Here is a 15,999-nt window from a genome sequence, read left to right as displayed (position 1 = left end):
CTAGTCTTCAGCGGCGTTACCAGGCTCACCAGAGGTCCCCCCAGGGATACCGCCCAAAAATGGAAAACAATACAAATAAACAAAGTGGAGTAGGTTTCACCTTCTCCCGCCGGCTTGCCACCCAGGTACACTCAAACTAAGCTAAAGGTCTTGAAATTAGAGGGCTACTAATCAGCATACACCTATATAATATGATTGGCACCATCGCAGGGCTAGTAAACAAACTATAGCTTTTATCCTCAACTGGATGGGGGACCCTGATGTAAACAAGACGAAAGTCCTCTCTGGTCTACATCCCCCCAGCAACCGTGCGCACTGAGCTGCACTGTATTGCACCCACTCTCCAATCTGTTAATAAAATGCTCAAACAAACAATCAACTGCCTTCATTGTTTGTCCACGTTAGCTTTGGTATGCTATTTGATAGCCAGTTTCAGTAGCTTGGCATTACTCCTGATCGCATTTGAAGTTGGCACTGACATCTGTCAAACCAAGTTTTCATTCATTCACTCATTCAGCTGCGTTAGCTTCCTTAGCTGTGTTAGATGCTTGTATCAGCATTTGAACCAGGTGAAAGTTCCTGCTCGCTGACCCGTATGGTCTGATGCGCGAGTTATTCCATTTACAACGACACAGGAGTACCTCATATCCCTCGGTTATTTTGTCCTTGTCTGACGGCGCGTTTCAGCCACTCTTCTGCCGCCGCCCGTGGTTTGTAACTGTGCAGCTTTACTCCCGCTGCTGGGGTGAAGGTATGGACAGGATGCCACTCAGTTGTAAAACGGTTTTAATTCTTTTCTCCAACAGGTTACAAACCTTGAAACAAAACACACATTCAATCAATAACTACCACAATACTACCATCATTCTTAAAACGAATCGCTTACACACATTCACTCACCAGTCCTCACTCGTTTCCCTTCGCTGCTGTCAAATTCCCCGCAACTTCTTGTTTACTGTTTCACTGACACCACGTGACGTATCTCGACCAATTACAGCCCACTCCTCGCTACGTCCCTGGATCACATGTGAATGAATACACCTCCATTCACAACTTTAACCAAGCATACAGTGCCTCCATACATCCGAAATGACAATATAATTATAACCATAGCTCAACTACCACTAATCAACATTCACATAAATGCACAGCATAAAAAACAACACAAAAAAAAAACATTACTTATTTACAAACACAGACTAAAGTGCACCTAACCTCCACCACCACAATAGAAAGCATATATATATGCATATACCCACATGTATGTACCATAAGGCGAGATTACCTGAGCACCCGTCATCTCCAGTATCGACAACCCCTTGAGGATCCCAAATCCGGCGCCCCAGCGAACCAGAGCATCATGCCTCTTTAACACTCCGACTCACCAAGACCTCGAATCAGGGGCCCCCACCAGTCCGAGACCGCGTCTTGTTTGCTTTTCTCATATTTTTATATTCAGAGTTAATGATATTGTTTACACTGTTCATTTTTTCTCATACGTATTTTTAAATAAACAATAATAAATAATAACAATGACAACAACAACATCATTGTTATACAACAGACAGGCCTCTTACGCGTCTGTTGTACAACTTCTTCCACTAGGGAAACCCACCTCCAAAAAATACACAACCGGGGATAGACATCCCAAGACCCCCGGCCCCCACCCCTCCCCCAACCAAACAGCAAAACCACCAATCGACAGGGCCAGCGACAGCATGCAGATATATTCACATACCGCCACTAGCCGTATCAATCAACAGCCCCCCTGCTCAATCGAGAAAACAGAGGAGACCAAAGGTCCCGGAACTTCCACCCCCGGCCGCGCTCCTCCAAGGTCAATCTCTCCAATGGAAGAAGCTGGGATATCTGATCTTGAAACATCTCAAAAGTGGGCGAAGAGTCATTTTTCCAAAACAGGAGAATACATTTCTTGGCAAAGTATGTTATACCAATCAGCAGTCTATATTTTTTTGGATCCATCTGGATCTCTGGTAATTCATTTAGTAAGTAGGCACATGGAGACAAGTCAAATTCCGTTTCTAATACAGATTTTGTAAATGAATGAATACAATTCCAGAATCGTTTTAGTTTATCACAGTGCCAAAACATGTGTAGAAATGTTCCTTCGTTAGTTTTACATCTAGGACAGTTTATTGAATTATCTCTAGACATTTTATGCATTTTTATTAGAGTTAGATACAATTTATGGATACATTTAAAATTAGCTTCTTTGATTTTGTTACTTGTAAATGGAAAATGTATTCTATCACAAATATTTAGCCATGTATTTTCTTCAAATTTCATGGTTAGGTCTGTCTCCCAGATCCTCAACAAAGGCAAAAAATATGAGTGACATTCTTTGGAGAAGATGTCATAAAATTCACAAATTTTACCTTTAATTGTGGTCGATGACATTAGTATTTCTTCTATTTCATGTAATTCTAGTCTTAGTTTATTTTCTCTTCTCAGTATGTGTATAATGTTTCTCATTTGTAAATATTTAAAGAAATCAGTATTTGGGATGGCATATTCTGTTCTTAAATCCATAAATGATTTTAACTGCATATTTGTATGAAACAGGTCTTTGAATTGACTTATCCCCAACTGAGCCCATTTGAGTATATTAATTGATCTTAGATGTTTATCTAGATCAGGATTGTGATAGATAGGAGAGTATATGGAGGTACAATTGGTGATACCCATTTTTTTTTAGCAGTCCTTCCAAGCACATAGTGTGTTAAAAACAGTGAAGCAATTACCTATGTTTCTTATCTTTTTAAATTGTTTTATAAATATGAGAGAGTCCAATGGTAACGGGTCAACAAATTTAGCTTCTAACTGTGAGTCCCGTCTTCCCAACGACCATGACAGTACATTTCTTAATTGGGCTGACCAAAAATAATGTTGGAGGTTGGGGAGACCGAGACCTCTCATGGATTCTGGCTTCATAAGTGTCAATAACTTTATCCTAGGCATTTTGTTGCACCAAATACATTTTGAGATGGGTCTATTCATAGATTTGAAAAATTCTGTAGATAAGTAACATGGTAACATTTGAAAAAGGAAATTTAGTCTTGGAAGGACGTTCATTCTTATTACATTTATTCTTCCCAGCAGAGATAATGGGAGCGTGGACCATTTACACAAATAATTTTTTATCTTTTCTATAAGAGGACAATCGTTTTCCCTGTACAAGTTCTCTAGTTGCGGTGTAATGTTTATTCCCAAATATTTAAACCCTTCTGGAGACCAATTAAAAGGATATGTTTTATACATCGTTTCGGTTGGGGTCATATGCAGGAGACAAGCATTTGATTTATTAAAGTTTAACTTATATCCAGAGTATTTTCCAAATTGTTCTATTTCGTTATATAAGTGTGATAAGGACTGTTCTGGGTCTTTTATGTATAAAATAATGTCATCTGCGTATAAGGATATTTTATGTTCCTCCTTATTCATTTTCAGTCCTTTAATGTTAGTATTGTCTCGTACACATGACGCCAGCAATTCAATCACCATCGCGAAGAGTGAACTTGACAGTGGGCATCCTTGTCTTGTCCCTCTCGTTAGTGCAAAAAAATCAGAGGAAGCTCCATTGGTAATGACAGCTGCCTTAGGATTTTTATAGATTGCTTTAATCCAAGCAATAAAGTTTGGTCCCATATTAAGCTTGTCAAGTATAGAAAAAAGAAAGTTCCATTCAACCCTATCGAAGGCCTTCTCTGCGTCCAGTGATAGGAGCAGAGAAGGGCTCCGACTGGTGTCCAAATGATTTATTACATTTAAAAGTCTCCTTATATTGTCAGCAGAATATCTCCCTTTTATGAAACCTGATTGGTCTGGATTAATCAATTTAGGCTAAATATCTTCTAGTCTTTTTGCTAATAATTTGGTTATAATCTTGTAATCGTGATCTAAAAGACTAATAGGTCTATATGATGAACAATTTAAAGGATCTTTGCCACTTTTGTGCAATACTGTGATATGTGCTAGGTTCATTGATTGAGGGAGTATTCTGTTGTGACAGAAATTATTAGAGCTGGGCCGTTAACGGCGTTAACGTGCTGCGTTAACGCTATACTAGTATCGCGCGATAATATAATTAACGCATTAATCTAAAAAAAAAAAAATTAAAATGTTTTTTTTGTTTTTTTTTTTTTTTACCTTTATTTACCCAGGGTAGGTTCGCTGAGCACAGATGCTCTTTTTCAGGAACGCCCTGCTTCACATTCACACAGTTCCATTCACACCTGGGAGCTGCCCAGTACAACCACAGTTGACACCATTGGCCACTGAGCAACTCCACTGGAGCAGTTGATTCAAGCCATGTCACATAGTTCAAGTTTGAAATGATTCTTTCTGTTTTGCTCCTGAGAGTGTGCTAGATACTGTACTGTACTGGTAATATTATTTATTTGTGTTAACTTCTGAATAAAACAACTTATTAAACACAAGTACATCTTATTGAACATTATTTTGATATTTCATTACCAATTATCATAGCAAAACAGCTTTTTCAAACAGTCTGTAATGCATTTTGGAAACGGGAGATGGGCTCATGGTGTAATGGGCCACCTGGCCTGAGAAACATAAGGAGGAAAGAAAAAGTAAGGACTTACTTCTGGTCATTATTTGGGTAGAACACACATATTTTGAATGCCTTCGGCAGGTTTTTTTTTTTTTTTTTTTAGCCATTTTAATCTAGATTAATCTAGATTAAATCCAGGATTGCAGATAGATTCATCTAGATTAAAAAAATTAATCTATGCCCACCTCTAGAAATTATACATCATTGCCATAAAAATGGGATGAAATTCAGTCCAAAATTCTTTATAAAATTCAGCAGAAAAACCATCTGGTCCTGGGCTTTTATTTATGGGCATTAACTTAATTGTGGCCAGAACCTCTTCTTTTGTAAATGATGAGTTAAGGTATTGCTGGTCTAATTCAGACAATTTTGACAATTTCTTATTTTGTAAGTACTGGTCCAGTTGTTCTTGTGAATGAGAACTTTGAGATTTGTAAAGTGTATTGTAGAATTCAAAGAAAGCTTGATTAATCTCTTTAGGTTGATATGTTATATTATCATTGAGATGAATTGCTTTAATAGTTCTTTCAGTTTGTTCTTTCTTTAATTGATGGGCCAGTAATTTACTTGGTTTATTGCCAAATTCGTAATGCTTTTGTCTAACGTAATTCATTTTTGTTGTAATTTCGTTTGAAATATTAAGGTTTAATTTGGCCCTGGCCACAATTAATTGTCTCCAATTGTCCTCTGTAGACGCTGTCTTATGAAGTGCTTCACATCTTATTACTTCTCTCTCAAGTTCTTGTGCTTGTGCTCTTTTTACTCTCTTTTTAAATGAACCATATGAAATTATTAGTCCTCTTAAAGTGGCTTTTGCAGCCTCCCAGATAATGTTAGGGTCAATGAGGGGGTCATTATTTTCCTTTATGTAGTTTGTAATCCATGTTCGCGTTTTTACTTTAAATTCTTCATCTTGGAGTAATGAATTATCAAATTTCCATTGTTTGGTGAACGAGTTGTTCCTATTAAACTGAATAGTCATGCATATTCTGGCATGATCTGATAAAATGATTGGGCTAATTTCACATTCCTTTATCATGTATATATATTTTGAGTAAATAAAGGCATAGTCTATTCTACTATATGAGTTATGTACATTTGAGAAGAAGCTGTAGTCTTTAATGCCTGGATGTAATTCACGCCAGACATCAATTAGGCCACTTTCTGCACATAACCCTTGAAGAACTTTTGAGGATTTGGAGCTATGGTTAGTTTGACTAGACTTATCCAATGCTGGCATTGTCAGATTAAAATCTCCCGCCATCACTCCAAAACCTTTACAGTTTTCATTGAACAGCAACACCATGTCAGACATAAATGTGGGTTTGTCGGCATTGGGGGCATAAATGTTCAAAAAAGTTATGGATGTTCCCCAAATGCAGCCTGAAACCGTTTGGGTCTGTAATTGTTTTTTCTACTGTAAATGGTATTGTTTTGTTAATCAAAATAGCCGTTCCCCTGCTATGACTTTTATATGATGAGAAATAGACCTGACCTACCCATTCTCTTTTTAACTTTGCGTGTTCAGTGTCTGACAAATATGGTTCTTGTAAAAAAGCCACATCTACTTTGTTTTCTTTTAGAAGGGATAACATTTTTTTCCTTTTAATAGGATTTCCCAAGCCTTTAATGTTCCACGAATTTATTATTATATCTGACATGGTAGTTGGTGCAATCTTTGAGGATTATCTGTGACTGTATACATTTGCCTCGAAAATATTGCTGTTGCTTTTATTAATAAACATGACCAAAAAACAAACATACAACACAAAACATACATAGAATACACATACATAGAATAAAAAACATACATGAAATACATCAACCCACCCCAGCCATGGTTTTCTGAACCACAACATTTACCCCCTTACTCATAGTAGGCCATAGAGAAACAATAATGGAAAAAACAAAATAACTGAAAAAGAATTAAATCTTTCTTATATTGGCCCCTGGAGCTCTTGTCTTCAGTGTAATAACTTCCTTTTATTTATTTGTATTTCTCTTTACACCCCCTCCCCTCTTCACTTCCCCCCATGTTGTTAAATATGAGTTGGTCACCTGATATTACTGAATGGTGAGGGGTGTTTCTTATTAGGCAGACTTTTTTCTTCTTCTTTTTATTATACTGCTGAGAGTTCTCCTCTCCACATACTTTTTAACATTCAGTCATTGTGACCTAATGTTTGAGAGAAAAATATCAGTGCAAAACAGATGCATGTTAAATTCGTGCCATTCCTTGTACCCCCCTCCCTTCCTTTAGTCATGGTATCGTCCGTATGACGTCACACGTTGTTGCAGGAAGTACCGCTGCCAGACAGTAAATATACACGTTGAGGAGAAAAGAAAGAAAACAGCCGATCGCGACTGTATTGGCAAATCAATACCCCTTCCTCTGGGGTTTCAAAGTCAAGTGATTTGTCCGTATTATAACAGTCATAATGAGGGGGTGCAAACAAACAAAAAAAACGTAAATGTCATCTTCTTACCTCCACCATGGGTAACGGTTTACGAGGCAAACCTCAGTCCAGCTCGTCGGCGAATGATTCTGCCTCTTTTGGATCGTCAAACAGGACAATTTTGCTTTTATGGAGGATTCGAAGCCGGTGAGGGTATGCAAATCCTCGAAACATGCCCTTTTCGATGAATATCTTGGTCATCCGGTCGAATTCTCTGCATCTTCGACGTACCTCTGCGGGCAGGTCCTGGCGAATGGTGAGTTTGGCTTCCCCCTCTGTGATTGTAGATTTCTTTGCTGCTTGTAGGATCAGCTCTTTGTCCCCGATTCGTAAAAAGCGGATTAGAACTGGTCTGGGATATTTCCCAGCGTGTAGTTGTGATTGTGGTCGCGCTGGGCGAAACACTTGTTCCAGGTCGAGTGTTTTTTCCAATGAAAGCTTGAGCCAGTTGGGTAGTTTGTGCTGAATGTACTCGGGTAGAGTTTGGTCACCCTCCGATTTCTCTGGAAGCCCCAGCAAAACCAGATTTTTCCTCCTCCCTCTGTTTTCTAATTCAGGGGTTCCCAAACTTTTCAGGCCAGGACCCAGAAAATAAGGCGTCAGAGAGCCGCGGCCCAATGCACATCGTCAGTCTTTTTTTTTTTCTTTTTTTTTGTCAGATGACCAATTTTTTAAGGCAAATATCACTTCAATCCTATTAAGTTAGTTCAAGTTAGTTATTCATTTATATGTGCTATTTATGAGAGGGATAACTTGTTGCAAAATAATAATGATAATAATAATAGCCTCATTAACACTTTGGGTGCCGGGAAACGCTTAAACACGTCATTCCCGGCCATGCTCAAGTTGCCGAAGACGCTTTACAGCGTCTTTAATATCAATATTTCAAAAATCTGGGATCGGATTCATATGTCCCCTCCGCTGGCCTGAGATCCACCAGGAGGACCCACTGAGCTCTCTGGCGGTTCAGGAGCGCCATCTGGTGGCCGATCGGCGCAATCGCTTAACAGGAAGTGCCGTAGAGATTGTGCTGGACGGCCGTATTACTTCCGGGCACTCGGTACATGTCCCGGGACTCTGGCTCGTCACACTACATAGCGATCGATTGCCAATAACTCGATAAACAACATGATTTGGACGTATATACCATTATACAAGCTGGAGATGGACCGGGTAAATCTACATCCCATAATGATAAAATTTCTACTCTACGATGATCGCCCAACGGCGCGCGGAGACTGGGGTGAGTTTTAGCGTGTAAAGTTACCGTCTTCGATACTAACTGCTATTATCAACATTTGACCCACATTAGATGATTGGTATAACGCTGCCCACGGAATTATAAACGCCCCCTAGCCCATCCGGTCAACATCAGATGACGTGTAGTAACTTCTAGAAGTACGTCTAGTTGGAATTTTTTATATCGCGCTGATTGCCATAAAACTGTATTGCATCATCAATATAATGTATTTGGGGCTATAGATCACGTTCTGGAGAAAGCTGCAGAAAGAGATGAAAACATACTTATACATTAGACCATACTTTACTATGAATATGTGAATGAAAAAGTTTAACGTTGCTACACAATGAACAATACATATAGGACTTTGAATGGGCCCTAATAATGGCAATGTAGCAATAGAATTTAAAAAGTTATAGCCCTGCAAAGAAGGGGACTTTCTCTATAGACAAATAGAGCCGGCAACCTACGGTTGATAATGAATTTAACCCATGGCAGCCAAAGTGTTAAAATACTATTGTTGCTTCGGTTGTTTTCAGCTTTTTTTGTGCATAATCTGTTATTTAGTTTGAAATGTTCGTTGAAATAAGTAGATTTTTCGTTTTTTTGTTTATTTATTAAGTTAATATAAAACCATATAGTCACATTTTAGAATACAATAGAATAGAATTTTAGAATACAACTAGGAACACTGTCCTGGCCTGCTTCTAAGTTCAGTGGCCTGACAAAAAAAAGATTTATTTTTTTGTTTTTTGTTTGTTTTTTTAATCATCTCGCGGCCCACCCATGGCTGCTCACGGCCCACCTTTGGGTCGCGCCCCCGACTTTGGGAAACACTGTTCTAATTCATCCGTTTTCATCTCCATTGTTTTTAATGTCTTTTCGGCTCTGTGTAACTCTCGCTGGGTTGTTTGCAGGGTGTCTTCTAGTGTAGAAATCCTCTCTTCTGCTTCATCCAGGCGCTGCTTGCGTTTGTCGACTGCTTTGTTTGTTTTAGTCAGTCCTTCTTTAATCGCCGATACTTGGTTTGTCACCTTTTCCAGACGAGTATCGATACCGTCTAATCGGCCCAATATTGCAATGCGTTGAGATTTTAACTCTGACATAATTTCGACCAGAGTGGGGTCGTTGTCTGTTTCAATTGTTTGGTCGTCGACATCTGGTTTGTTTCGCTGGCCTTTCCTTGTTGTTGCCATCTTGCAAATCACCACGTTTTATCAAAAGCCTTTACTTAATTTAAGTTGAAACAAAATTATTGAAATTGTCCTTGAGTGGAGGTAAGAATTGCAAATTTAATCACTGAGACAGTGTAGAGCTCTTAGTTCAGGCAGCCATCTTGTTTCCCAGCAGCCTCTGGGATTTCTTTTTAACCCTAGGAATCGATAGAAGCCCCGCATTTTGTGAGCGCAGAGCATGAGCGGGCGAGTATCGGGAGATGAGATCGGATAGATAGAGCGGTGCAAGCCCATTAAAACATTTTTAGGTGAGGAGTAGCACTTTAAAGTCAGATCGGGCTTGAATAGGAAGCCAGTGTAGGGCGGACAAAACTGGTGTGATGTGATCAAATTGTCTAGTTCTAGTTAGTATCCGTGCAGCCGCATTTTGCACAAGTTGAAGATTTTTTTATGCTTTAATTAGGTAGGCCTGAAAAAAGTGCATTACAGTAGTCCAGACGTGATGAGACAAAAGCATGAATCAGGGTTTCAGCATCAGCCAGAGTTAAAATGGGGCGAATTTTTTTCGATATTACGAAGATGGAAGAAGGCAATTTTGGTGAAATTTTTTATATGTGCATTAACACTTTGACTGCCTAAAAACGATTTACAACGTCTTTGCTGGCGATGCTAAAGTTGCCGGGGGACGCTGTACGTCGTCTTTATATCAATATTTCAAAAATCTGCGATCTGATCCATAATGTCCCTCCGCTGGCCTGAGAACCACCAGCAGGACCCACTGAGCTCTCTGGCGATTCAGGAGCGCCATCTGGTGGCCGATCGCGCAACCGCTTAACAGGAAGCACAGTGGAGGTTGTGCTAGATGTCCGTATTGCTTCCGGCCACTCGGGATAGGTTCCGGCATTCTAGCTCGTCACTCTACATAGCGATCGATTGCCAATAACTCGATAAACAACATGATTTGGACGTATATACCATTATACAAGCTGGAGATGGACCGGGTAATAATATATCCCATAATGATAAAATTTCTACTCGACGATGATCGCCCAACGGCGCGCGGAGACTGGGGTGAGTTTCAGCGTGTAACGTTACCATCTTCGATACTAACTGCTTTTATCAACATTTGACCCACATTAGATGATTGGTATAACGCTGCCCACGGAATTATAAACGCCCCCTCGCCCATCCGGTCAACATCAGATGACGTGTAGTAACTTCTAGAAGTACGTCTAGTTGGAATTTTTTATATCGCGCTGATTGCCATCAAACTGTATTTCATCATCAATATAATGCATTTGGGGCTATATATCACGTTCTGGAGAAAGTTGCAGAAAGAGATGAAAACATACTTATACATTAGACCATACTTTACTATGAATATGTGAATGAAAAAGTTTAACGTTGCTACACAATGAACAATACATATAGGACTTTGAATGGGCCCTAATAATGGCAATGTAGCAATAGAATTTAAAAAGTTATAGCCCTGCAAAGAAGGGGACTTTCTCCATAGACAAATAGCGCTGGCAATCTATGGTATATCATTAATTTAACCCATGGCAGCCAAAGTGTTAAATGAGAGGGAGGAATAAAAAATGACTTAGAGGTTTTTGCACTGATGCCAAGAGTGCACTGATGCCAAGAGTGCACTGATGCCAAGAGTGCACTGATGGCAGAGTGCACTGATTGATGGCAGAGTGCACTGATGGTAGAGTGTACTGAGCTTGCGTTGTATGTAGTGAGATGTAGCACGTCTATCTTCTGGTCTCCCTCAGTTTTCCTATGCCTTTTCTTATTTTTTTATAAAAAAAATTTAGCTCTATTATTTTTTAATGTTCTTATGTACCTTAGATACTACTGCTACCATGTATGTATATATGCGTTTCATTACATGTGTATATATACATTCATACCAATTATTCGCCAGTTCTATTCTCCATCTATCATCCACAGCAACACTATTATCACCGACATCCTGTTGGGGGATCTCCTTTGAACAGCCCATCTGAGGTTTCTCGTTTTTGATTTATTATCTTTCTTCTTTGACTTGTACTAGGGTTGGGCATCGTTTGGATTTGAACGATTCCGGTTCCGATTCCGATTCTCCATATCGATTCCTGGTCTAAACGATTCTCGATTCCGATTCTTTGAGGTGCAGGTCAAAACAGGTCACAGCTTATTTCGAAGGAGATTTTTATTTTATTTTATTTTTCAAAAAGAAAATCATACTATTCACATTTTCAGTTGACTTGATACAGTTTAATTTGGTTGCTGTACTGTAACTAGGGTATTAATAAAAAAAAAAAAAAAAAAAAAAAATCGAAATTTAGAATCGAAATTCAAATATGTTACTTCCGGTTCCAGAACCGGAAGTTAGGAACCGGTTCCTATTAGAACCGGTTTTCGGTGCCCAACCCTAACAATGACAGCCCATGGGAGCTTTTCCATGTGATCCTGGACTAACAAATACATTTGATTTAATGATTTGATTAGTCTGAAACATTGTTGCAAAGGTAACCTTGTCCCACAGATATTTGAACACTCTAAAGACAGACTTTGACTAACAGGCTAGGATACTACATATATTCAGTGGCTCAGGAGGTAGTGCAGTCGTCTGGTAATCCGGAGGTTTCCAGTTCGATTCTCTCTCCTCCCAGGCAGCGCTCTCGATGAGCAGCTTGGCACCTTTGGCATGGTTGCCTCCGCCGTCGGTGTGTGATGTTCATCCTGTCCTTGCAATTCAACTCGCAACATATCATAACACATCTTAACAAAAGAAGCAGGGAGAACCCACATGTGTTGGGAATAAGCTGGTAATAATAATAATAATAACTTTATTTGTATAGCACTTTTCATACAGAGGTTGCAGTTCAAAGTGCTTCACAACAGCAAAAAATACAGGCATAAGCGAGCATAAAAAGATAGACAGGTAGAATCACAGTGTTTCACATTAGGATCTAGCATCCCAATAGGCTCTCCGCTTACAGTTTTCAGTAACACAAATAGTCAAAATAGTTTAAAATGATTCAGTTTAAAAATAGTCAAAAAATTATAAAATAGAACGGACATAAAAAATACAGGCATGAGCGAGCATAGCAAGATATGGCAAATCACAGTGTTTCACATTAGGATCTAGCATCCTAATAGGCTCTCTATTCAGTAATACTCCTGTTATTCATGAACAAATAATCACAGTGTTTCACATTTGGATCTAGCAAATAATAAGAATAAAATGATTCAGTTTAAAAATAGTCATCAGTAAGAAGTAAAAAGTGCTCTATTCAGTAATACTCCTGTAATTCATGAACAAATAATCAGTGTTTCACATTTGGATCTAGCAAATAATAAGAATAGTTTAAAATGATTCAGTTTAAAAATAGTCATCAGTAAGAAGTAAAAAGTGCAATAACCGACACATGAATTTGATAGGCAGTGTAAAAGAGTAGGCAGGGTAAGAATAAATACAAGTTGTGTCAGAATATCCCTGATGTTTCCTCTTGCCACTAGGTGGTAGCAGATATCTATCAGTGAAATGCCTGAGCAAAGAGAGAGGTTTTAAGCTGTCTTTTAAAGATGTCTAGCGAGTTGGCTTCCCTGATGTTTTGGGGTAGTTTGTTCCATAGTTTTGGGGCATAGTTGATAAAGGCTGCATTACCGATCCTCTTTTGACTGCTTCTGGGAGCCTCTAGTAGTCCAGCAGCTGATGATCGCAGTGTTCTTGCTGGTGTGTAATTTATTAGAGTGTTGGCGATGTAGCTAGGTCCCTGTCCATTTAGAGCTTTGTATGTAAGGAGAAGGACCTTAAAGTCATTTCTAAATGTTACAGGAAGCCAGTGTAAAGCGGCTAGGACTGGACTAATGTGCTCTCTCCTTTTGGTTCTAGTTAGCAGTCGGGCTGCAGAGTTTTGGATTAGCTGAAGCCTCTCTGTGGTTTTCTTAGGGAGACCTGTGAAAAGTGCATTACAGTAGTCTAACCGGCTAGATATGAATGCATGAATTAGCTTCTCAGCATCGTTCTGATTACCGTACTTTTCGGACTATAAGCCGCGGCTTTCCCCCCCATTTTTCGACCCTGCGGCTTATATAACGGTGCGGCTTATATGTGACTCAACGTGACCAAACCCGAAAATGTAAAAATCAAACTATTGCTTTTTTGACTGCATTGAAATGTTATTTATCTGTTCCCTTATTTGCTAAACTTAATACAACTTGTAAATGAGTTAATTCTTGTTATTTGTCCGACAGTATTGTGTCCCAATGCTAATTACATATGGTAATTAAACATTAAAACACCTGCGGCTTATAGTCCAGTGCGGCTTATATATGTACACATCATTCAATTTAGCTGCTGCGGCTTATAGTCAGGTGCGGCTTATAGTGCGAAAAGTACGGTAATAAATGGTCGTACTTTTGCTATATTTCTGAGATGGAAGAACGATGTTTTCGTCACTTTGCTAATATGAGAATTGAAATTCAGTTCTGAATCTATGATAACCCCAAGACTAGTGACCTCAGATTTGATCCAAGGGGTTAGTCCCCCCAGGTTCTTTATTAATGTTTCTTTTTTAGTTTTGGAGCCGATAATTAGAATTTCAGTTTTGTTCTCGTTTAGTTTCAGGAAGTTCTTACTCATCCATTTATTTATTGCCAGTAAGCAGTCTGTAATGGAGCTAATCGCTGTATCATTTGGTTCAGCAGATATGTACAGTTGTGTATCATCCGCATAGCTATGGAAATCTACATTATGTTCTCTGATGATATCACCCAGCGGTAACATGTAAAGGGAGAAGAGTAAAGGACCTAAGCAACTCCCTTGTGCAACTCCATAGTTGTTGTCGTATATATCAGACATGTGATCTCCTAGTTTAACATAGAATTTCCTCCCTCTGATGTATGTTTTAAACCAGCCCAGCACATGGTCTGAGAAACCGACATGGTTTTCAAGACGATCGATTAGAATATCGTGATCGATTGTATCAAATGCTGCACTGAGATCTAACAGTAGGCTGTTTCATGTAGCCTTTACCTTAGTCGGTAACAATGCCCCTGTTACGGTGATAGGGACACCGTATAGCTGCGAGTGCCGTCCTTCGGATGTGACGCTAAACAGAGGTCCTGACTGAATCTCGGTCGCTAAAGAACCCATGGCGCCTATCGCAAAGAGAAGGGGGTTTCCTGACGTTCCTGGCCAAATTCCCAATCAGGTCTCTGACATCAAGGCCACCTAATCATCCCTCCCCTTAATAGGCTGCTATCAATCCCTGTCTCCTGAGCCGAACGGTTCAGCCATTGTGTAGTGTGATGTGTGCCTGGTGCCAGTGTATGGCAGCCATTGAGCCTGCGTAGCCCAAGGTTGGGTGCTACCAGTGGTGGTGAAGGAGGCAATTTCCACCCTACATTGTGGGGAGCGCTTTGAGTGTCTAGAAAAGTGCTATATAAATGTAATGAATTATTATTATTAATTAGAGGAATAATGTAGACTACAAAAGGATGGTTGTTATCAGAATATATTGCCATCAGTGCTGCGGGTGGAGCTGTAGGTCTGTTCGTCTCACCGTCAAGACGGCACCACTTCTCTTACAGCCTGTTGCCAACTCTTCAAGCCTCCCTGTGAGTAGATGAAAAAATATTATTAAAAATATATATAATAACACACTTTATTTCTATAGCACCTTTCATACAAGAATTGCAGCTCCAAGTGCTTCACAGCAGAAATAAGACGGGCACATAAAGTGCAGATATATAAAATCAGTTTTTCACATTAGGATCTAACATCCCACTAGGCCACCTTGTTTATGGTTTGATTATATGGCAATAATAAAGAGTGAAATAGAATAGATGGTAAAATATTGCAATAGTGCAGTGCAATAAAATAGTAGAAGAGAATAGACTGAGTAAAATTATGCAATCGTGCTATAAAATAGTTCTGAATGACTGTTCAACAGTTTAAACCCGTCTTTACCTTCCCTGTTTGGTATCCACAGTTTAGAACCCGACAGTCTTCCTTCCTGTTTGATACCCACTTTGACCCTTCGAACCTCCCTCTCAGGGCGCAGTTCCCTCTCTCATGCCGCAGCTCTAGGCCGTCTTTCTTCCTCCTTGATACCCACACAGTTCAATACCTGACAGTTTAGAACCTGTAATAAAAGAGTAAAATAGTGCAATCTAGTGGCACAATGTAATCTTTCTATTGTTTGTTTAGTTTTTTACATTTAAATCACTCCTATCCACATTACATAAGAAAGGACGAAGTAGTCACAAATTAACACATGAAGCGTAATGCACATCCAATTTGGTTGCTTTAGTGATCTATTGATCACAGGACTTTAAACCACTGTTGCTTTAGGAGTCGGACTCTAAACCATTTATTGTGTTGCTTTAGTGATCTATTGATCACGGGACTCGAAACCTCCTATGTTGCTTTAGGACTCGAAACCAAACACTATATGAAATGTTTTTAGTCGTTGTTTTTTGCGGGGCTACCGGGAGCTTGGTACGGTCTGGCGAGGCCTTGAATGGAACATGCGAGAATTT

General features: G+C 39.4%; 1 protein-coding gene across 2 annotated transcripts in view; it reads left to right on the top strand.

The window, feature by feature from the left end:
* armc8 (armadillo repeat containing 8) overlaps positions 1 to 15,999 on the top strand; it is a 144,058-nt gene that overhangs the window by 36,600 nt on the left and 91,459 nt on the right. The window lies entirely within an intron of this gene.

This window comes from Notolepis coatsorum, assembly GCF_963971535.1.
Source record: "Notolepis coatsorum genome assembly, chromosome: 3".
Lineage (NCBI taxonomy): Eukaryota > Metazoa > Chordata > Actinopteri > Aulopiformes > Paralepididae > Notolepis > Notolepis coatsorum.
The sequence above is the reverse complement of the archived record's forward strand: the minus strand, read 5'-3'. Positions and strand labels throughout refer to the sequence as shown.